Genomic DNA, 18,314 nt, shown 5'->3' with positions numbered 1-18,314 from the left:
GCTGCATGATGTCTCTTAAAGGCTGGAGGGTATTGACGGAACTTCCAGCAAAAAAAAAAAAGAAAAAGGAAAAATGGAGGGAAAAATATCAGTGCAGGAAAGGGTGTTGAAAGTAGCCGGGTACGTGTACAATTCTTCAATTAAATCTCCTCCAGACAGAAAGAGAGTATTAAAAGCTAAGACGAAGTTCCCCAGGTGACGTAAAAAGCTTGCAGCACCTGGTACTTCCAGGAGGTCTCCCATCCAAGTACTGACCAGGTCCTGCCCCGTTTAGTTTCCGAGATCTGACAAGATCGGGCGCGTTCAGGACGGTGTGGCCACAAGCCGAGACGCCTTGCTGCATGATGTCTCTTAAAGGCTGGCGGGTATTGACGGAATTTCCAGCATAAAAAAAAAAAAAAAAAATAGAAAAATGGAGGGAAAAATATCAGTGCAGGAAATGGTGTTGAAAGTAGCCGGGTACGTGTACAATTCTTCAATTATATCTCCTCCAGACTGAAAGAGAGTATTAAGAGCTACGATAAAGTTACCCAGGAGACGTAAAAGCTTGCAGCACCAGGAATTTCCAGGAGGTCTCACATTCAAGTACTGACCAGGTCCTGCCCCGTTTAGCTTCCGAGATCTGACGAGATCGGGCGTGTTCAGGATGGTGTGGCCGCAAGCCAAGATGCCTGGCTGCATGATGTCTCTTAAAGGCTGGCGGGTATTGACGGAATTTCCAGCAAAAAAAAAAAAAAAAGAAAAACGGAGGCAAGAATATCAGTGCAGCAAAGGGTGTTGAAAGTTGCCGGGTACGTGTACAATTCTTCAATTATATATCCTCCAGACAGAAAGAGAGAATTAAGAGCTACGATGAAGATACCCAGGAGACGTAAAAAGTTTGCAACACCTCGTATTTCCAGAAGGTCACCCATAAAAGTACTGACCAGGCCCTGCCCCGTTTAAATTCCGAGATCTGACGAGATCGGGCGCGTTCAGGACGGTGTGTCCGCAAGCCAAGAGGCCTTGCTGCATGATGTCTCTTAAAGGCTGGCGGGTATTGACGGAACTTCCAGCAAAAAAAAATAAAAAAATAAAAAGAAAAAGAAAAATGGAGGGAAAAATATCAGTGCAGCAAAGGGTGTTGAAAGTAGACGGGTACGTGTACAATACTTCAATTATATCTCCTCCAGACAGATAGAGAGTATAAAGAGCAACGATAAAGTTACCCAGGAGACGTAAAAGCTTGCAGCACTAGGTATTTCCAGGAGGTCTCACAATCAAGTACTGACCAGGTCCTGCCCCGTTTAGCTTCCGAGATCTGACGAGATCGGGCGCGTTCAGGATGGTGTGGCCGCAAGCCGAGATGCCTGGCTGCATGATGTCTCTTAAAGGCTGGCGGGTATTGACATAACTGCCAGGAAAAAAAAAAAAGAAAGATAGAGGGAAAAATACCAGTGCAGCAAAGGGTGTTGAAAGTAGCCGGGTACGTGTACAATTCTTCAATTATATATTCTCCAGACAGAAAGAGAGTATTAAGAGCTACGATGAAGTTACCCAGGAGACGTAAAAAGCTTGCAGCACCTGGTATTTCTAGGAGGTCTCCCATCCAAGTACTGACCAGGCCCTGCCCCGTTTAGCTTCTGAGATCTGACGAGATCGGGCGCATTCAGGACGGTGTGGCCGCAAGCCAAGAGGCCTGGCTGCATGATGTCTCTTAAAGGCTGACGGGTATTGACGGAACTTCCAGCAAAAAAAAAAAAAATAAATAAAGAAAAAGAAAAATGGAGGGAAAAATATCAGTGCAGTAATGGGTTTTGAAAGTAGCCGGGTACGTGTACAATTCTTCAATTATATCTCCTCCAGACAGAAAGAGAGTATTAAGAGCTACGATGAAGTTACCCAGGAGACGTAAAAAGCTTGCAGCACCTGGCATTTCCAGGAGGTCACCCATCCAAGTACTGACCAGGCCCTGCCCCGTTTAAATTCCAAGATCTGATGAGATCGGGGGCGTTCAGGACGGTGTGGCTGCAAGCCGAGAGGCCTGGCTGCATGATGTCTCTTAATGGTTGGCGGGTATTGACGGAACAGCCAGCAAATAAAAAAAAAGAGAAATGGTGGTAAAAATATCAGTGCAGCAAAGGGTGTTGAAAGTAGCCAGGTACATGTACAATTCTTCAATTATATCTCCTCCAGACAGAAAGAGAGAATTAAGAGCTACGATGAAGTTACCCAGGAGACGTAAAAAGTTTGCAGTACCTCGTATTTCCAGAAGGTCACCTATAAAAGTACTGACCAGGCCCTGCCCCGTTTAAATTCCGAGATCTGACGAGATCGGGCGCGTTCAGGACGGTGTGGCCGCAAGCCGAGAGGCCTGGCTGCATGATGTCTCTTAAAGGCTGGCGGGTATTGACGGAACTGCCAGCAAAAATAAAAAGAAAAATAGAGGGAAAAATACCAGTGCAGCAAAGGCTGTTGAAAGTAGCCGGGTACGTGTACAATTCTTCAATTATATCTCCTCCAGACTGAAAGAGAGTATTAAGAGCTACGATGAAGTTACTCAGGAGACGTAAGATGCTTGCAGCACCTTTTATTTCCAGCAGGTCTCCCATGCAAGTACTGAACAGGCACTGCCCCGTTCAGCTTCCGAGATCTTACGAGATCGGACGCGTTCAGGACGGTGTGGCCGCAAGCCGAGATGCCTGGCTGCATGATGTCTCTTAAAGGCTGGCGGGTATTGACGGAACTGCCAGCAATAAAAAAAAAGAGAAATGGAGGGAGAAATACCAGTGCAGCAAAGGGTGTTGAAAGTAGCCGGGTACGTGTACAATACTTGAATTATATCTCCTCCAGACAGAAAGAGCGTATTAAGAGCTACGATGAAGTTACCCAGGAGACGTAAAAAGCTTGCAGCACCTGGTATTTCTAGGAGGTCAGCCATCCAAGTACTGACCAGGCCCTGCCCCGTTTAGCTTCCGAGATCTTACGAGATCGGGCGCATTCAGGACGGTGTGGCCACAAGCCGAGAGGCCTGGCTGCATGATGTCTCTTAAAGGCTGGCGGGTATTGACGGAATTTCCAGCAAATAAAAAAAAAAAAAAAAATAGAAAAATGGAGGGAAAAATATCAGTGCAGGAAAGGGTGTTGAAAGTAGCCGGGTACGTGTACAATTCTTCAATTATATCTCCTCCAGACAGAAAGAGAGTATTAAGAGCTACGATGAAGTTACCCAGGAGACGTAAAAGGCTTGCAGCACCAGGTATTTCCAGGAGGTCTCACATTCAAGTACTGACCAGGTCCCGCCCCGTTTAGCTTCCGAGATCTGACGAGATCGGGCGCGTTCAGGATGGTGTGGCCGCAAGCCGAGACGCCTGGCTGCATGATGTCTCTTAAAGGCTGGCGGGTATTGACGGAACTTCCAGCAAAAAAAAAAAAGAAAAATAGAGGGAGAAATACCAGTGCAGCAAAGGCTGATGAAAGTAGCCGGGTACGTGTACAATTCCTCAATTATAACACCTCCAGACAGATAGAGAGTATTAAGAGCTACGATTAAGTTTCCCAGGAGACGTAAAAAGCTTGCAGCACCAGGTATTTCCTGGAGGTCTCCCATCCAATAACTGATCAGGCCCTGCCCCGTTTAGCTTCCGAGATCTAACGAGATCAGGCACGTTCAGGACAATGTGGCCGCAAGCCAAGAGGCCTGGCTGCATGATGTCTCTTAATGGCTGGCGGGTATTGACGGAACTTCCAGCAAAAAAAAAAAAAAAAAAAAAGAAAAAGAAAAATGGAGGGAAAAATATCAGTGCAGTAATGGGTTTTGAAAGTAGCCGGGTACGTGTACAATTCTTCAATTATATCTCCTCCAGACAGAAAGAGAGTATTAAGAGCTACGATGAAGTTACCCAGGAGACGTAAAAAGCTTGCAGCACCTGGCATTTCCAGGAGGTCACCCAACCAAGTACTGACCAGACCCTGCCCCGTTTTGCTTCCGAGATATGATGAGATCAGGCGCGTTCAGGACGGTGTGGCCGCAAGCCAAGAGACCTGGCTGCATGATGTCTCTTAAAGGCTGGCAAGTATTGACGGAACTTCCAGCAAAAAAAAAAAAAAAAAAAATAGAAAAAGGGAGGGAAAAATATCAGTGCAGCAAAGGGTGTTGAAAGTAGCCGGGTACGTGTACAATTCTTCAATTATATCTCCTGGAGACAGAAAGAGAGTATTAAGAGCTACGATGAAGTTACCCAGGAGACGTAAAAAGCTTGCAGCACCTGGTATTTCTAGGAGGTCTCCCATCCAAGTACTGACCAGGCCCTGCCCCGTTTAGCTTTCGAGATCTGACGAGATCGGGCGCATTCAGGACTGTGTGGCCACAAGCCGAAAGGCCTGGCTGCATGATGTCTCTTAAAGGCTGGCGGGTATTGACGGAACTGCCAGCAAAAAAAAAAAGAAAAATAGAGGGAAATATACCAGTGCAGCAAAGGGTGTTGAAATTAGCCGGGTACGTGTACAATTCTTCAATTATATCTCCTGGAGACAGAAAGAGAGTATTAAGAGCTACGATGAAGTTACCCAGGAGACGTAAAAAGCTTGCAGCACCTGGTATTTCCAGGAGGTCACACATCCAAGTATTGACCAGGCCCTGCCCCGTTTAGCTTCCGAAATCTGATATGATCGGGCGCGTTCAGGACAGTGTGACTACAAGCCAAGAGGCCTGGCTGCATGATGTCTCTTAAAGGCTGGCGGATATTGACGGAACTTCCAGCAAAAAAATAAAATAAAAAGAAAAATGGAGGGAAAAATATCAGTGCAGCAAAGGGTGTTGAAAGTAGCCTAGTACGTGTACAATTCTTCAATTATATCTCCTGGAGACAGAAAGAGAGTATTAAGAGCTACGATGAAGTTACCCAGGAGACGTAAAAGGCTTGCAGCACCTGGTATTTCTAGGAGGTCTCCCATCCAAGTACTGACCAGGCCCTGCCCCGTTTAGCTTCCGAGATCTGACGAGATCGGGCGCATTCAGGACGGTGTGGCCGCAAGCCAAGAGGCCTGGCTGCATGATGTCTCTTAAAGGTTGGCGGGTATTGACGGAACTTCCAGCAAAAAAAAAAAAAAAAAAGAAAAATGGATGGAAAAATATCAGTGCAGCAAAGGGTGTTGACAGTAGCTGGGTACGTGTACAATACTTCAATTATATCTCCTCCAGACAGATAGAGAGTATTAAGAGCTACGATAAAGTTACCCAGGAGACGTAAAAGGCTTGCAGCACCAGGTATTTCCAGGAGGTCTCACATTCATGTACCGACCAGGTCCTGTCCCGTTTAGCTTCCAAGATCTGACGAGACCGGGCGAGTTCATGATGGTGTGGCCGCAAGCCGAGATGCCTGGCTGCATGATGTCTCTTAAAGGCTGGCGGGTATTGACGGAACTGCCAGCAAAAAAAAAAAAGAAAAATAGAGGGAAATATACCAGTGCAGCAAAGGGTGTTGAAAGTAGCCGGGTTCGTGTACAATTCTTCAATTATATCTCCTGGAGACAGAAAGAGAGTATTAAGAGCTACGATGAAGTTACCCAGGAGACGTAAAAAGCTTGCAGCACCTGGTATTTCTAGGAGGTCTCCCATCCATGTACTGACCAGGTCCTGCCCCGTTTAGCTTCCGAGATCTGACGAGATCGGGCGCATTCAGGACGGTGTGGCCACAAGCCGAAAGGCCTGGCTGCATGATGTCTCTTAAAGGTTGGCGGGTATTAACGGAACTTCCAGCAAAAAAAAAAAAAAAAAAAAGAAAAAAGAAAAATGGATGGAAAAATATCAGTGCAGCAAAGGGTGTTGACAGTAGCTGGATACGTGTACAATACTTCAATTATATCTCCTCCAGACAGAGAGAGAGTATTAAGAGCTACGATAAAGTTACCCAGGAGACGTAAAAGCTTGCAGCACTAGGTATTTCCAGGAGGTCTCACATTCATGTACTGACCAGGTCCTGCCCCATTTAGCTTCCGAGATCTGACGAGATCGGGCGCGTTCAGGATGGTGTGGCCGCAAGCCGAGATGCCTGGCTGCATGATGTCTCTTAAAGGCTGGCGGGTATTGACGGAACTGCCAGCAAAAAAAAAAAAGAAAAATAGAGGGAAATATACCAGTGCAGCAAAGGGTGTTGAAAGTAGCCGGGTACGTGTACAATTCTTCAATTATATCTCCTGGAGACAGAAAGAGAGTATTAAGAGCTACGATGAAGTTACCCAGGAGACGTAAAAAGCTTGCAGCACCTGGTATTTCTAGGAGGTCTCCCATCCAAGTACTGACCAGGCCCTGCCCCGTTTAGCTTCCGAGATCTGACGAAATCGGGCGCATTCAGGACGGTGTGGCCACAAGCCGAAATGCCTGGCTGCATGATGTCTCTTAAAGGTTGGCGGGTATTGACGGAACTTCCAGCAAAAAAAAAAAAAAAAAAATAGAAAAATGGAGGGAAAAATATCAGTGCAGGAAAGGGTGTTGAAAGTAGCCGGGTACGTGTACAATTCTTCAATAATATCTCCTGCAGACTGAAAGAGAGTATTAAGAGCTACGATAAAGTTACCCAGGAGACGTAAAAAGCTTGCAGCACCTGGTATTTCCAGGAGGTCACCCATCCAAGTACTGACCAGGCCCTGCCCCGTTAGCTTCCGAGATCTGACGAGATCGGGCGCGTTCAGGACGGTGTGGCCGCAAGCTAAGAAGCCTGGCTGCATGATGTCTCTTAAAGGCTGGCGGGTATTGACGGAACTTCCAGCAAAAAATAAAAAATAAATAAATAGAAAAATGGAGGGAAAAATATCAGTGCAGGACAGGGTGTTGAAAGTAGCCGGGTACATGTACAATTCTACAATTATATCTCCTCCAGACTGAATGAGAGTATTAAGAGCTACGATGAAGTTACCCAGGAGATGTAAAAAGCTTTCAGCACCTGGTATTTCCAGGAGGTCACCCATCCAATTACTGACCAGGCCCTGCCCAGTTTTTCTTCCGAGATCTGACGAGATCTTGCGTCTTCAGGACGGTGTGGCCTCAAGCCAAGAGGCCTGGCTGCATGATGTCTCTTAAAGGCTGGAGGGTATTGATGGAACTTCCAGCAAGAAACAAAAGAAAAAAGAAAAATGGAGGGACAAATATCAGTGCAGCAAAGCGTGTTGAAGGTAGCCGGGTACGTGTACAATTCTTCAATTATATCTCCTCCAGACAGATAGAGAGTATTAAGAGCTACGATAAAGTTACCCAGGAGACGTAAAAGCTTGCAGCACGAGGTATTTCCAGGAGGTCTCACATTCATGTACTGACCAGGTCCTGCCCCGTTTAGCTTCCGAGATCTGACGAGATCGGGCGAGTTCAGGATGGTGTGGCCGCAAGCCGAGATGCCTGGCTGCATGATGTCTCTTAAAGGCTGGCGGGTATTCACGGAATTTCCAGAAAAAAAAAAAAAAAAAAATAGAAAAATGGAGGGAAAAATATCAGTGCAGGAAAGGCTGTTGAAAGTAGCCGGGTACGTGTACAATTCTTCAATTATATCACCTGGAGACAGAAAGAGAGTATTAAGAGCTACGATGAAGTTACCCAGGAGACGTAAAAAGCTTGCAGCACCTGGTATTTCTAGGAGGTCTCCCATCCAATTACAGACCAGGCCCTGCCCCGTTTAGCTTCCGAGATCTGACGAGATCGGGCGCATTCAGGACGGTGTGGCCACAAGCCGAAAGGCCTGCCTGCATGATGTCTCTTAAAGGTTGGCGGGTATTGACGGAACTTCCAGCAAAAAAAAAAAAAAAAATGGATGGAAAAATATCAGTGCAGCAAAGGGTGTTGACAGTAGCTGGGTACGTGTACAATACTTCAATTATATCTCCTCCAGACAGATAGAGAGTATTAAGAGCTACGATAAAGTTACCCAGGAGACGTAAAAGCTTGCAGCACAAGGTATTTCCAGGAGGTCTCACATTCATGTACTGACCAGGTCCTGCCCCGTTTAGCTTCCGAGATCTGACGAGATCGGGCGCGTTCAGGATGGTGTGGCCGCAAGCCAAGATGCCTGGCTGCATGATGTCTCTTAAAGGCTGGCGGGTATTGACGGAACTGCCAGCAAAACAAAAAAAGAAAAATAGAGGGAAAAATACCAGTGCAGCAAAGGGTGTTGAAAGTAGACGGGTACGTGTACAATTCTTCAATTATATCTTCTCCAGACAGAAAGAGAGTATTAAGAGCTACGATAAAGTTACCCAGGAGACGTAAAAGCTTGCAGCACTAGGTATTTCCAGGAGGTCTCACTTCCATGTACTGACCAGGTCCTGCCCCGTTTAGCTTCCAAGATCTGACGAGATCGGCCGCGTTCAGGATGGTGTGGCCGCAAGCCAAGATGCCTGGCTGCATGATGTCTCTTAAAGGCTGGCGGGTATTGACGGAACTGCCAGCAAAAAAAAAAAGAAAAATAGAGGTAAATATACCAGTGAAGCAAAGGGTGTTGAAAGTAGCCGGGTACGTGTACAATTCTTCAATTATATCTCCTGGAGACAGAAAGAGAGTATTAAGAGCTACGATGAAGTTACCCTGGAGACGTAAAAAGCTTGCAGTACCTGGTATTTCTAGGAGGTCTCCCATCCAAGTACTGACCAGGCCCTGCCCCATTTAGCTTCCGAGATCTGACGAGATCGGGCGCGTTCAGGATGGTGTGGCCGCAAGCCGAGATGCCTGGCTGCATGATGTCTCTTAAAGGCTGGCGGGTATTGACGGAACTGCCAGCAAAAAAAAAAAGAAAAATAGAGGGAAATATACCAGTGCAGCAAAGGGTGTTGAAAGTAGCCGGGTACGTGTACAATTCTTCAATTACATCTCCTCCAGACAGAGAGAGAGTATTAAGAGCTACGATGAAGTTACCCAGGAGACGTAAAAAGCTTGCAGCACCTGGTATTTCTAGGAGGTCTCCCATCCAAGTACTGACCAGGTCCTGCCCCGTTTAGCTTCCGAGATCTGACGAGATCGGGCGCATTCAGGACGGTGTGGCCGCAAGCCGAGAGGCCTGGCTGCATGATGTCTCTTAAAGGTTGGCGGGTATTGACGGAACTGCCAGCAAAAAAAAAAAAAAAAAAAGAAAAATGGATGGAAAAATATCAGTGCAGCAAAGGGTGTTGAAAGTAGCCGGGTACGTGTACAATTCTTCAATTATATCTCCTGGAGACAGAAAGAGAGTATTAAGAGCTACGATGAAGTTACCCAGGAGACGTAAAAAGCTTGCAGCACCTGGTATTTCTAGGAGGTCTCCCATCCAAGTACTGACCAGGCCCTGCCCCGTTAAGCTTCCGAGATCTGACGAGATCGGGCGCATTCAGGACGGTGTGGCCACAAGCCGAAAGGCCTGGCTGCATGATGTCTCTTAAAGGTTGGCGGGTATTGACGGAACTTCCAGCAAAAAAAAAAAAAGAAAAAAAGAAAAAAGAAAAATGGATGGAAAAATATCAGTGCAGCAAAGGGTGTTGACAGTAGCTGGATACGTGTACAATACTTCAATTATATCTCCTCCAGACAGAGAGAGAGTATTAAGAGCTACGATGAAGTTACCCAGGAGACGTAAAAAGCTTGCAGCACCTGGTATTTCTAGGAGGTCTCCCATCCAAGTACTGACCAGGTCCTGCCCCGTTTAGCTTCCGAGATCTGACGAGATCGGGTGCATTCAGGACGGTGTGGCCGCAAGCCGAGAGGCCTGGCTGCATGATGTCTCTTAAAGGTTGGCGGGTATTGACGGAACTTCCAGCAAAAAAAAAAAAAAAAAAGAAAAATGGATGGAAAAATATCAGTGCAGCAAAGGGTGTTGACAGTAGCTGGGTACGTGTACAATACTTCAATTATATCTCCTCCAGACAGATAGAGAGTATTAAGAGCTACGATAAAGTTACCCAGAAGACGTAAAAGCTTGCAGCACCAGGTATTTCCAGGAGGTCTCACATTCATGTACTGACCAGGTCCTGCCCCGTTTAGCTTCCGAGATCTGACGAGATCGGGCGCGTTCAGGATGGTGTGGCCGCAAGCCGAGATGCATGGCTGCATGATGTCTCTTAAAGGCTGGCGGGTATTGACGGAATTTCCAGCAAAAAAAAAAAGAAAAAAAATAGAAAAATGGAGGGAAAAATATCAGTGCAGGAAAGGGTGTTGAAAGTAGCTGGATACGTGTACAATACTTCAATTATATCTCCTCCAGACAGAGAGAGAGTATTAAGAGCTACGATGAAGTTACCCAGGAGACGTAAAAAGCTTGCAGCACCTGGTATTTCCAGGAGGTCACCCATCCAAGTACTGACCAGGCCCTGCCCCGTTAGCTTCCGAGATCTGACGAGATCGGGCGCGCTCAGGACGGTGTGGCCGCAAGCCAAGAGGCCTGGCTGCATGATGTCTCTTAAAGGCTGGCGGGTATTGACGGAACTTCCAGCAAAAAAAAAAAAAAAAAAAATGGAAAATGGAGGGAAAAATATCAGTGCAGCAAAGGCTGTTGAAAATAGCCGGGTACGTGTACAATACTTCAATTATATCTCCTCCAGACAGATAGAGAGTATTAAGAGCTACGATGAAGTTTCCCAGGAGACGTAAAAAGCTTGCAGCACCAGTTATTTCCAGGAGGTCTCCCATCCAAGTACTGACCAGGCCCTGCCCCGTTTAGCTTCCGAGATCTGACGAGATCGGGCGTGTTCAGGACGGTGTGGCCGCAAGCCAAGAGGCCTGGCTGTATGATGTCTCTTAAAGGCTGGCGGGTATTGACGGAACTGCCAGCAAAAAAAAAAAAGAAAAATAGAGGGAAAAATACCAGTGCAGCAAAGGGTGTTGAAAGTACCCGGGTACGTGTACAATTCTTCAATTATATCTCCTCCAGACAGAAAGAGAGTATTAAGAGCTACGATGAAGTTACCCAGGAGACGTAAAAAGCTTGCAGCACCTGGCATTTCCAGGAGGTCACCCATCCAAGTACTGACCAGGCCCTGCCCCGTTTAAATTCCAAGATCTGATGAGATCGGGGGCGTTCAGGACGGTGTGGCTGCAAGCCAAGAGGCCTGGCTGCATGATGTCTCTTAATGGCTGGCGGGTATTGACGGAACATCCAGCAAATAAAAAACAAGAGAAATGGTGGTAAAAATATCAGTGCAGCAAAGGGTGTTGAAAGTAGCCAGGTACGTGTACAATTCTTCAATTATATCTCCTCCAGACTGAAAGAGAGTATTAAGAGCAACGATGAAGTTACCCAGGAGACGTAAAAAGCTTGCAGCACCTGGCATTTTCAGGAGGTCACCCATCCAAGTACTGACCAGGCCCTGCCCCGTTTAAATTCCAAGATCTGATGAGATCGGGGGCGTTCAGGACGGTGTGGCTGCAAGCCAAGAGGCCTGGCTGCATGATGTCTCTTAATGGTTGGCGGGTTTTGACGGAACATCCAGCAAATAAAAATAAGAGAAATGGAGGGAGAAATACCAGTGCAGCAAAGGGTGTTGAAAGTAGCCGGGTACGTGTACAATTCTTCAATTATATCTCCTGCAGACAGAAAGAGAGTATTAAGAGCTACGATGAAGTTACCCAGGAGACGTAAAAAGCTTGCAGCACCTGGTATTTCTAGGAGGTCAGCCATCCAAGTACTGACCAGGCCCTGCCCCGTTTAGCTTCCGAGATCTTACGAGATCGGGCGGATTCAGGACGGTGTGGCCACAAGCCGAGAGGCCTGGCTGCATGATGTCTCTTAAAGGTTGGCGGGTATTGACGGAACTTCCAGCAAAAAAAAAAAAAAAAAAAAGAAAAATGGAGGGAAAAATATCAGTGCAGCAAAGGCTGTTGAAAGTAGCCGGGTACGTGTACAATTCTTCAATAATATCTCCTCCAGACTGAAAGAGAGTATTAAGAGCTACGATGAAGTTACCCAGGAGACGTAAAAAGCTTGCAGCACCTGGTATTTCCAGGAAGTCACCCAACCAAATACTGACCAGGTCCTTCCCCGTTTAGCTTCCGAGATCTGACGAGATCGGGCGCGTTCAGGATGGTGTGGCCGCAAGCCAAGATGCCTGGCTGCATGATGTCTCTTAAAGGATGGCGGGTATTGACGGAATTTCCAGCAAAAAAAAAAAAAAAAAAATAGAAAAATGGAGGGAAAAATATCAGTGCAGCAAAGGGTGTTGAAAGTAGCCGGGTACGTGTACAATTCTTCAATAATATCTCCTCCAGACAGAAAGAGAGAATTAAGAGCTACGATAAAGTTACCCAGGAGACGTAAAAGCTTGCATCACCAGGTATTTCCAGGAGGTCTCCCATCCAAGTACTGACCAGGTCCTGCCCCGTTCAGTTTCCGAGATCTGACGAGATCGGGCGCGTTCAGGATGGTGTGGCCGCAAGCCGAGATGGCTGGCTGCATGATGTCTCTTAAAGGCTGGCGGGTATTGACGGAACTGCCAGCAAAAAAAAAAAAGAAAAATAGAGGGAAATATACCAGTGCAGGAAAGGGTGATGAAAGTAGCCGGGTACGTGTACAATTCTTCAATTATATCTCCTCCAGACAGATAGAGAGTATTAAGAGCTACGATGAAGTTACCCAGGAGACGTAAAAAGCTTGCAGCACCTGGCATTTCCAGGAGGTCACCCATCCAAGTACTGACCAGGCCCTGCCCCGTTTAAATTCCAAGATCTGATGAGATCGGGGGCGTTCAGGACGGTGTGGCTGCAAGCCAAGAGGCCGGGCTGCATGATGTCTCTTAATGGTTGGCGGGTTTTGACGGAACATCCAGCAAAAAAAAAAAGAGAAATGGAGGGAGAAATTCCAGTGCAGCAATGGGTGTTGACAGTAGCTGGGTACGTGTACAATACTTCAATTATATCTCCTCCAGACAGATAGAGAGTATTAAGAGCTACGATAAAGTTACCCAGAAGACGTAAAAGCTTGCAGCACCAGGTATTTCCAGGAGGTCTCACATTCATGTACTGACCAGGTCCTGCCCCGTTTAGCTTCCGAGATCTGACGAGATCGGGCGCGTTCAGGATGGTGTGGCCGCAAGCCGAGATGCATGGCTGCATGATGTCTCTTAAAGGCTGGCGGGTATTGACGGAATTTCCAGCAAAAAAAAAAAGAAAAAAAATAGAAAAATGGAGGGAAAAATATCAGTGCAGGAAAGGGTGTTGAAAGTAGCTGGATACGTGTACAATACTTCAATTATATCTCCTCCAGACAGAGAGAGAGTATTAAGAGCTACGATGAAGTTACCCAGGAGACGTAAAAAGCTTGCAGCACCTGGTATTTCCAGGAGGTCACCCATCCAAGTACTGACCAGGCCCTGCCCCGTTAGCTTCCGAGATCTGACGAGATCGGGCGCGCTCAGGACGGTGTGGCCGCAAGCCAAGAGGCCTGGCTGCATGATGTCTCTTAAAGGCTGGCGGGTATTGACGGAACTTCCAGCAAAAAAAAAAAAAAAAAAAATGGAAAATGGAGGGAAAAATATCAGTGCAGCAAAGGCTGTTGAAAATAGCCGGGTACGTGTACAATACTTCAATTATATCTCCTCCAGACAGATAGAGAGTATTAAGAGCTACGATGAAGTTTCCCAGGAGACGTAAAAAGCTTGCAGCACCAGGTATTTCCAGGAGGTCTCCCATCCAAGTACTGACCAGGCCCTGCCCCGTTTAGCTTCCGAGATCTGACGAGATCGGGCGTGTTCAGGACGGTGTGGCCGCAAGCCAAGAGGCCTGGCTGTATGATGTCTCTTAAAGGCTGGCGGGTATTGACGGAACTGCCAGCAAAAAAAAAAAAGAAAAATAGAGGGAAAAATACCAGTGCAGCAAAGGGTGTTGAAAGTACCCGGGTACGTGTACAATTCTTCAATTATATCTCCTCCAGACAGAAAGAGAGTATTAAGAGCTACGATGAAGTTACCCAGGAGACGTAAAAAGCTTGCAGCACCTGGCATTTCCAGGAGGTCACCCATCCAAGTACTGACCAGGCCCTGCCCCGTTTAAATTCCAAGATCTGATGAGATCGGGGGCGTTCAGGACGGTGTGGCTGCAAGCCAAGAGGCCTGGCTGCATGATGTCTCTTAATGGCTGGCGGGTATTGACGGAACATCCAGCAAATAAAAAACAAGAGAAATGGTGGTAAAAATATCAGTGCAGCAAAGGGTGTTGAAAGTAGCCAGGTACGTGTACAATTCTTCAATTATATCTCCTCCAGACTGAAAGAGAGTATTAAGAGCAACGATGAAGTTACCCAGGAGACGTAAAAAGCTTGCAGCACCTGGCATTTTCAGGAGGTCACCCATCCAAGTACTGACCAGGCCCTGCCCCGTTTAAATTCCAAGATCTGATGAGATCGGGGGCGTTCAGGACGGTGTGGCTGCAAGCCAAGAGGCCTGGCTGCATGATGTCTCTTAATGGTTGGCGGGTTTTGACGGAACATCCAGCAAATAAAAATAAGAGAAATGGAGGGAGAAATACCAGTGCAGCAAAGGGTGTTGAAAGTAGCCGGGTACGTGTACAATTCTTCAATTATATCTCCTGCAGACAGAAAGAGAGTATTAAGAGCTACGATTAAGTTACCCAGGAGACGTAAAAAGCTTGCAGCACCTGGTATTTCTAGGAGGTCAGCCATCCAAGTACTGACCAGGCCCTGCCCCGTTTAGCTTCCGAGATCTTACGAGATCGGGCGGATTCAGGACGGTGTGGCCACAAGCCGAGAGGCCTGGCTGCATGATGTCTCTTAAAGGTTGGCGGGTATTGACGGAACTTCCAGCAAAAAAAAAAAAAAAAAAAAGAAAAATGGAGGGAAAAATATCAGTGCAGCAAAGGCTGTTGAAAGTAGCCGGGTACGTGTACAATTCTTCAATAATATCTCCTCCAGACTGAAAGAGAGTATTAAGAGCTACGATGAAGTTACCCAGGAGACGTAAAAAGCTTGCAGCACCTGGTATTTCCAGGAAGTCACCCAACCAAATACTGACCAGGTCCTTCCCCGTTTAGCTTCCGAGATCTGACGAGATCGGGCGCGTTCAGGATGGTGTGGCCGCAAGCCAAGATGCCTGGCTGCATGATGTCTCTTAAAGGATGGCGGGTATTGACGGAATTTCCAGCAAAAAAAAAAAAAAAAAAATAGAAAAATGGAGGGAAAAATATCAGTGCAGCAAAGGGTGTTGAAAGTAGCCGGGTACGTGTACAATTCTTCAATAATATCTCCTCCAGACAGAAAGAGAGAATTAAGAGCTACGATAAAGTTACCCAGGAGACGTAAAAGCTTGCATCACCAGGTATTTCCAGGAGGTCTCCCATCCAAGTACTGACCAGGTCCTGCCCCGTTCAGTTTCCGAGATCTGACGAGATCGGGCGCGTTCAGGATGGTGTGGCCGCAAGCCGAGATGGCTGGCTGCATGATGTCTCTTAAAGGCTGGCGGGTATTGACGGAACTGCCAGCAAAAAAAAAAAAGAAAAATAGAGGGAAATATACCAGTGCAGGAAAGGGTGATGAAAGTAGCCGGGTACGTGTACAATTCTTCAATTATATCTCCTCCAGACAGATAGAGAGTATTAAGAGCTACGATGAAGTTACCCAGGAGACGTAAAAAGCTTGCAGCACCTGGCATTTCCAGGAGGTCACCCATCCAAGTACTGACCAGGCCCTGCCCCGTTTAAATTCCAAGATCTGATGAGATCGGGGGCGTTCAGGACGGTGTGGCTGCAAGCCAAGAGGCCGGGCTGCATGATGTCTCTTAATGGTTGGCGGGTTTTGACGGAACATCCAGCAAAAAAAAAAAGAGAAATGGAGGGAGAAATTCCAGTGCAGCAATGGGTGTTGAAAGTAGCCGGGTATGTGTACAATTCTTCAATTATGTCTCCTCCAGACAGAAAGAGAGTATTAAGAGCTACGATGAAGTTACCCAGGAGACGTAAAAAGCTTGCAGCACCTGGTATTTCTAGGAGGTCAGCCATCCAAGTACTGACCAGGCCCTGCCCCGTTTAGCTTCCGAGATCTTACGAGATCGGGCGCATTCAGGACGGTGTGGCCACAAGCCGAGAGGCCTGGCTGCATGATGTCTCTTAAAGGTTGGCGGATATTGACGGAACTTCCAGCAAAAAAAAAAAGAAAAATGGAGGGAAAAATATCAGTGCAGCAAAGGCTGTTGAAAGTAGCCAGGTACGTGTACAATACTTCAATTATATCTCCTCCAGACAGAAAGAGAGTACTAAGAGCTACGATGAAGTTACCCAGGAGACAAAAAAGCTTGCAGCACCAGGTATTTCCAGGAGGTCACCCATCCAAGTACTGACCAGGCCCTGCCCCTTTTACCTTCCGAGATCTGACGAGATCGGGCGCGTTCAGGACGGTGTGGCCGCAAGCCAAAAGGCCTGGCTGCATGATGTCTCTTAAAGGCTGGCGGGTATTGACGGAACTTCCAGCAAAAAAAAACAAAAAAAAAAGGAAAATGGAGGTAAAAATATCAGTGCAGGAAAGGGTGTTGAAAGTAGCCGGGTACGTGTACAATACTTCAATTATATCTCCTCCAGACAGATAGAGAGTATTAAGAGCTACGATGAAGTTTCACAGGAGACGTAAAAAGCTTGCAGCACCAGGTATTTCCAGGAGGTCTCCCATCCAAGTACTGACCAGGTCCTGCCCCGTTTAGCTTCCAAGATCTGACGAGATCGGGCGAGTTCAGGATGGTGTGGCCGCAAGCCGAGATGCCTGGCTGCATGATGTCTCTTATAGGCTGGCGGGTATTGACGGAATTTCCAGCAAAAAAAAAAAAAAAAAAAAAAAAAAAAAAAAAATGGATGGAAAAATATCAGTGCAGCAAAGGGTGTTGACAGTAGCTGGGTACGTGTACAATACTTCAATTATATCTCCTCCAGACAGATAGAGAGTATTAAGAGCTACAATAAAGTTACCCAGGAGACGTAAAAGCTTGCAGCACGAGGTATTTCCAGGAGGTCTCACATTCATGTACTGACCAGGTCCTGCCCCGTTTAGCTTCCGAGATCTGACGAGATCGGGCGCGTTCAGGATGGTGTGGCCGCAAGCCGAGAGGCCTGGCTGCATGATGTCTCTTAAAGGCTGGCGGGTATTGACGGAACTGGCAGCAAAAAAAAAAAAGAAAAATAGAGGGAAAAATACCAGTGCAGCAAAGGGTGTTGAAAGTAGCCGGGTACGTGTACAATTCTTCAATTATATCTTCTCCAGACAGAAAGAGAGTATAAAGAGCTACGATGAAGTTCCCCAGGAGACGTAAAAAGCTGGCAGCACCTTGTATTTCCTGGAGGTCTCACATTTAAGTACTGACCAGGTCCTGCCCCGTTTAGCTTCCGAGATCTGACAAGATCGGGCACGTTCAGGACGGTGTGGCCGCAAGAGGAGATGTCTGGCTGCATGATGTCTCTTAAAGGCTGGCGGGTATTGACGGAATTTCCAGCAAGAAAAAAAAAAAAAAAAAAGAAAAAAGGAGGGAAAAATACCAGTGCAGCAAAGGGTGTTGAAAGTAGCCGGGTACGTGTACAATTCTTCAATTATATCTTCTCCAGACAGAAAGAGAGTATAAAGAGCTACGATGAAGTTCCCCAGGAGACGTAAAAAGCTGGCAGCACCTGGTATTTCCTGGAGGTCTCACATTTAAGTACTGACCAGGTCCTGCCCCGTTTAGCTTCCGAGATCTGACAAGATCGGGCACGTTCAGGACGGTGTGGCCGCAAGAGGAGATGTCTGGCTGCATGATGTCTCTTAAAGGCTGGCGGGTATTGACGGAATTTCCAGCAAGAAAAAAAAAAAAAAAAAAGAAAAAAGGAGGGAAAAATATCAGTGCAGGAAAGGGTGTTGAAAGTAGCCGGGTACGTGTACACTTCTTCAATTATATCTCCTGGAGACAGAAAGAGAGTATTAAGAGCTACGATGAAGTTACCCAGGAGACGTAAAAAGCTTGCAGCACCTGGTATTTCTAGGAGGTCTCCCATCCAAGTACTGACCAGGCCCTGCCCCGTTTAACTTCCGAAATCTGACGAGATTGGGCGCATTCAGGACGGTGTGGCCACAAGCCAAGAGGCCTGGCTGCATGATGTCTCTTAAAGGCTGGCGGGTATTGACGGAACTTCCAGCAAAAAAAAACAAAAAAAAAAGGAAAATGGAGGGAAAAATATCAGTGCAGGAAAGGGTGTTGAAGGTAGCCGGGTACGTGTACAATACTTCAATTATATCTCCTCCAGACAGAAAGAGAGTTTTAAGAGCTACGATGAACTCACCTAAAGGATTATTAGGAACACCATACTAATACTGTGTTTGACCCCCTTTCGCCTTCAGAACTGCTTTAATTCTACGTGGCAT

At 46.7% G+C, this 18,314-nt stretch overlaps 16 non-coding genes and 38 pseudogenes across 16 annotated transcripts; all 54 read right to left on the bottom strand.

Annotated features, from left to right (window-relative positions):
- Positions 1-206: 206 nt before the first annotated feature.
- On the bottom strand, positions 207-325 carry LOC136723706 (uncharacterized; annotated as a pseudogene).
- A 219-nt stretch (positions 326-544) lies between these two features.
- LOC136723675 (uncharacterized) lies at positions 545-663 on the bottom strand (annotated as a pseudogene).
- A 214-nt stretch (positions 664-877) lies between these two features.
- LOC136723767 (uncharacterized) lies at positions 878-996 on the bottom strand (annotated as a pseudogene).
- A 226-nt stretch (positions 997-1,222) lies between these two features.
- LOC136723718 (uncharacterized) lies at positions 1,223-1,341 on the bottom strand (annotated as a pseudogene).
- Positions 1,342-1,551: 210 nt separating this feature from the next.
- On the bottom strand, positions 1,552-1,670 carry LOC136723834 (5S ribosomal RNA). Its single transcript, XR_010806795.1, has one exon. It is a non-coding gene; the product is annotated as a 5S ribosomal RNA (ribosomal RNA).
- Positions 1,671-1,896: 226 nt separating this feature from the next.
- LOC136723656 (uncharacterized) lies at positions 1,897-2,015 on the bottom strand (annotated as a pseudogene).
- Positions 2,016-2,226: 211 nt separating this feature from the next.
- Positions 2,227-2,345, bottom strand: LOC136723769 (uncharacterized; annotated as a pseudogene).
- A 209-nt stretch (positions 2,346-2,554) lies between these two features.
- Positions 2,555-2,673, bottom strand: LOC136723798 (uncharacterized; annotated as a pseudogene).
- A 210-nt stretch (positions 2,674-2,883) lies between these two features.
- Positions 2,884-3,002, bottom strand: LOC136723649 (uncharacterized; annotated as a pseudogene).
- A 221-nt stretch (positions 3,003-3,223) lies between these two features.
- LOC136723674 (uncharacterized) lies at positions 3,224-3,342 on the bottom strand (annotated as a pseudogene).
- Positions 3,343-3,552: 210 nt separating this feature from the next.
- Positions 3,553-3,671, bottom strand: LOC136723745 (uncharacterized; annotated as a pseudogene).
- Positions 3,672-3,896: 225 nt separating this feature from the next.
- On the bottom strand, positions 3,897-4,015 carry LOC136723729 (uncharacterized; annotated as a pseudogene).
- Positions 4,016-4,235: 220 nt separating this feature from the next.
- Positions 4,236-4,354, bottom strand: LOC136723698 (uncharacterized; annotated as a pseudogene).
- Positions 4,355-4,563: 209 nt separating this feature from the next.
- On the bottom strand, positions 4,564-4,682 carry LOC136723761 (uncharacterized; annotated as a pseudogene).
- A 216-nt stretch (positions 4,683-4,898) lies between these two features.
- LOC136723768 (5S ribosomal RNA) lies at positions 4,899-5,017 on the bottom strand. Its single transcript, XR_010806774.1, has one exon. It is a non-coding gene; the product is annotated as a 5S ribosomal RNA (ribosomal RNA).
- Positions 5,018-5,233: 216 nt separating this feature from the next.
- LOC136723791 (uncharacterized) lies at positions 5,234-5,352 on the bottom strand (annotated as a pseudogene).
- A 210-nt stretch (positions 5,353-5,562) lies between these two features.
- LOC136723663 (uncharacterized) lies at positions 5,563-5,681 on the bottom strand (annotated as a pseudogene).
- A 224-nt stretch (positions 5,682-5,905) lies between these two features.
- Positions 5,906-6,024, bottom strand: LOC136723748 (uncharacterized; annotated as a pseudogene).
- Positions 6,025-6,234: 210 nt separating this feature from the next.
- Positions 6,235-6,353, bottom strand: LOC136723833 (5S ribosomal RNA). The gene has a single exon (XR_010806794.1). It is a non-coding gene; the product is annotated as a 5S ribosomal RNA (ribosomal RNA).
- A 219-nt stretch (positions 6,354-6,572) lies between these two features.
- Positions 6,573-6,690, bottom strand: LOC136723822 (5S ribosomal RNA). The gene has a single exon (XR_010806784.1). It is a non-coding gene; the product is annotated as a 5S ribosomal RNA (ribosomal RNA).
- Positions 6,691-6,911: 221 nt separating this feature from the next.
- Positions 6,912-7,030, bottom strand: LOC136723797 (uncharacterized; annotated as a pseudogene).
- A 215-nt stretch (positions 7,031-7,245) lies between these two features.
- LOC136723757 (uncharacterized) lies at positions 7,246-7,364 on the bottom strand (annotated as a pseudogene).
- A 218-nt stretch (positions 7,365-7,582) lies between these two features.
- LOC136723842 (5S ribosomal RNA) lies at positions 7,583-7,701 on the bottom strand. Its single transcript, XR_010806802.1, has one exon. It is a non-coding gene; the product is annotated as a 5S ribosomal RNA (ribosomal RNA).
- A 208-nt stretch (positions 7,702-7,909) lies between these two features.
- On the bottom strand, positions 7,910-8,028 carry LOC136723733 (uncharacterized; annotated as a pseudogene).
- A 209-nt stretch (positions 8,029-8,237) lies between these two features.
- On the bottom strand, positions 8,238-8,356 carry LOC136723795 (uncharacterized; annotated as a pseudogene).
- A 209-nt stretch (positions 8,357-8,565) lies between these two features.
- On the bottom strand, positions 8,566-8,684 carry LOC136723843 (5S ribosomal RNA). Its single transcript, XR_010806803.1, has one exon. It is a non-coding gene; the product is annotated as a 5S ribosomal RNA (ribosomal RNA).
- Positions 8,685-8,893: 209 nt separating this feature from the next.
- LOC136723811 (5S ribosomal RNA) lies at positions 8,894-9,012 on the bottom strand. Its single transcript, XR_010806778.1, has one exon. It is a non-coding gene; the product is annotated as a 5S ribosomal RNA (ribosomal RNA).
- Positions 9,013-9,229: 217 nt separating this feature from the next.
- Positions 9,230-9,348, bottom strand: LOC136723647 (uncharacterized; annotated as a pseudogene).
- Positions 9,349-9,574: 226 nt separating this feature from the next.
- LOC136723677 (5S ribosomal RNA) lies at positions 9,575-9,693 on the bottom strand. Its single transcript, XR_010806766.1, has one exon. It is a non-coding gene; the product is annotated as a 5S ribosomal RNA (ribosomal RNA).
- Positions 9,694-9,908: 215 nt separating this feature from the next.
- On the bottom strand, positions 9,909-10,027 carry LOC136723702 (uncharacterized; annotated as a pseudogene).
- Positions 10,028-10,247: 220 nt separating this feature from the next.
- On the bottom strand, positions 10,248-10,365 carry LOC136723847 (5S ribosomal RNA). Its single transcript, XR_010806807.1, has one exon. It is a non-coding gene; the product is annotated as a 5S ribosomal RNA (ribosomal RNA).
- A 219-nt stretch (positions 10,366-10,584) lies between these two features.
- LOC136723713 (5S ribosomal RNA) lies at positions 10,585-10,703 on the bottom strand. The gene has a single exon (XR_010806769.1). It is a non-coding gene; the product is annotated as a 5S ribosomal RNA (ribosomal RNA).
- A 210-nt stretch (positions 10,704-10,913) lies between these two features.
- On the bottom strand, positions 10,914-11,032 carry LOC136723655 (uncharacterized; annotated as a pseudogene).
- A 211-nt stretch (positions 11,033-11,243) lies between these two features.
- Positions 11,244-11,362, bottom strand: LOC136723659 (uncharacterized; annotated as a pseudogene).
- A 210-nt stretch (positions 11,363-11,572) lies between these two features.
- Positions 11,573-11,691, bottom strand: LOC136723688 (uncharacterized; annotated as a pseudogene).
- A 218-nt stretch (positions 11,692-11,909) lies between these two features.
- On the bottom strand, positions 11,910-12,028 carry LOC136723819 (5S ribosomal RNA). Its single transcript, XR_010806781.1, has one exon. It is a non-coding gene; the product is annotated as a 5S ribosomal RNA (ribosomal RNA).
- Positions 12,029-12,246: 218 nt separating this feature from the next.
- LOC136723723 (uncharacterized) lies at positions 12,247-12,365 on the bottom strand (annotated as a pseudogene).
- Positions 12,366-12,575: 210 nt separating this feature from the next.
- LOC136723654 (uncharacterized) lies at positions 12,576-12,694 on the bottom strand (annotated as a pseudogene).
- Positions 12,695-12,902: 208 nt separating this feature from the next.
- Positions 12,903-13,021, bottom strand: LOC136723700 (uncharacterized; annotated as a pseudogene).
- A 220-nt stretch (positions 13,022-13,241) lies between these two features.
- On the bottom strand, positions 13,242-13,359 carry LOC136723846 (5S ribosomal RNA). The gene has a single exon (XR_010806806.1). It is a non-coding gene; the product is annotated as a 5S ribosomal RNA (ribosomal RNA).
- A 219-nt stretch (positions 13,360-13,578) lies between these two features.
- LOC136723646 (5S ribosomal RNA) lies at positions 13,579-13,697 on the bottom strand. The gene has a single exon (XR_010806763.1). It is a non-coding gene; the product is annotated as a 5S ribosomal RNA (ribosomal RNA).
- A 210-nt stretch (positions 13,698-13,907) lies between these two features.
- Positions 13,908-14,026, bottom strand: LOC136723652 (uncharacterized; annotated as a pseudogene).
- A 211-nt stretch (positions 14,027-14,237) lies between these two features.
- LOC136723658 (uncharacterized) lies at positions 14,238-14,356 on the bottom strand (annotated as a pseudogene).
- Positions 14,357-14,566: 210 nt separating this feature from the next.
- LOC136723687 (uncharacterized) lies at positions 14,567-14,685 on the bottom strand (annotated as a pseudogene).
- A 218-nt stretch (positions 14,686-14,903) lies between these two features.
- LOC136723817 (5S ribosomal RNA) lies at positions 14,904-15,022 on the bottom strand. Its single transcript, XR_010806779.1, has one exon. It is a non-coding gene; the product is annotated as a 5S ribosomal RNA (ribosomal RNA).
- Positions 15,023-15,240: 218 nt separating this feature from the next.
- LOC136723722 (uncharacterized) lies at positions 15,241-15,359 on the bottom strand (annotated as a pseudogene).
- A 210-nt stretch (positions 15,360-15,569) lies between these two features.
- LOC136723651 (uncharacterized) lies at positions 15,570-15,688 on the bottom strand (annotated as a pseudogene).
- A 209-nt stretch (positions 15,689-15,897) lies between these two features.
- On the bottom strand, positions 15,898-16,016 carry LOC136723648 (uncharacterized; annotated as a pseudogene).
- A 208-nt stretch (positions 16,017-16,224) lies between these two features.
- Positions 16,225-16,343, bottom strand: LOC136723828 (5S ribosomal RNA). The gene has a single exon (XR_010806789.1). It is a non-coding gene; the product is annotated as a 5S ribosomal RNA (ribosomal RNA).
- A 218-nt stretch (positions 16,344-16,561) lies between these two features.
- LOC136723851 (5S ribosomal RNA) lies at positions 16,562-16,680 on the bottom strand. Its single transcript, XR_010806810.1, has one exon. It is a non-coding gene; the product is annotated as a 5S ribosomal RNA (ribosomal RNA).
- A 225-nt stretch (positions 16,681-16,905) lies between these two features.
- LOC136723736 (uncharacterized) lies at positions 16,906-17,024 on the bottom strand (annotated as a pseudogene).
- A 210-nt stretch (positions 17,025-17,234) lies between these two features.
- Positions 17,235-17,353, bottom strand: LOC136723814 (uncharacterized; annotated as a pseudogene).
- Positions 17,354-17,572: 219 nt separating this feature from the next.
- LOC136723779 (uncharacterized) lies at positions 17,573-17,691 on the bottom strand (annotated as a pseudogene).
- A 219-nt stretch (positions 17,692-17,910) lies between these two features.
- On the bottom strand, positions 17,911-18,029 carry LOC136723690 (uncharacterized; annotated as a pseudogene).
- Between the last annotated feature and the right edge of the window lie 285 nt (positions 18,030-18,314).

Source organism: Amia ocellicauda, unplaced genomic scaffold (genome assembly GCF_036373705.1).
Source record: "Amia ocellicauda isolate fAmiCal2 unplaced genomic scaffold, fAmiCal2.hap1 HAP1_SCAFFOLD_168, whole genome shotgun sequence".
Taxonomy (NCBI): Eukaryota; Metazoa; Chordata; class Actinopteri; order Amiiformes; family Amiidae; genus Amia; species Amia ocellicauda.
The sequence above is the reverse complement of the archived record's forward strand: the minus strand, read 5'-3'. Positions and strand labels throughout refer to the sequence as shown.